This window comes from Lipotes vexillifer, unplaced genomic scaffold (genome assembly GCF_000442215.2).
Source record: "Lipotes vexillifer unplaced genomic scaffold, Lipotes_vexillifer_v1.1 scaffold1235, whole genome shotgun sequence".
NCBI classification, from domain to species: Eukaryota; Metazoa; Chordata; class Mammalia; order Artiodactyla; family Lipotidae; genus Lipotes; species Lipotes vexillifer.
This window is the reverse complement of record NW_006775530.1, coordinates 1,526,707-1,526,957: the sequence shown is the minus strand read 5'-3', so window position 1 is coordinate 1,526,957 and position 251 is coordinate 1,526,707.

Sequence of the window (251 nt, the reverse complement as noted above, 5' to 3'; positions counted from 1 at the left end):
GTGGCGGAGAGTGGGTTGCCTTTTTTTTTTCCCCCCTCGAACCCAGAATCTGCGAGACAAGGCCTGGGTCTCTGCCGGGAGCAACTCCAGAAAACCCGAGAGAACGCAGGAGGGGCGCGGGAGAGGACAGTGAGGGGGGGCTTCGGGGTGCCTCCACAGAGTCAGCCACGGCCCCACCTGCGAGGAGGCGGGACCTTGCGGCGCTGGACCAATCAGCACCTACCTGCGCTCACCTGGCCCCCCCCCCCCCC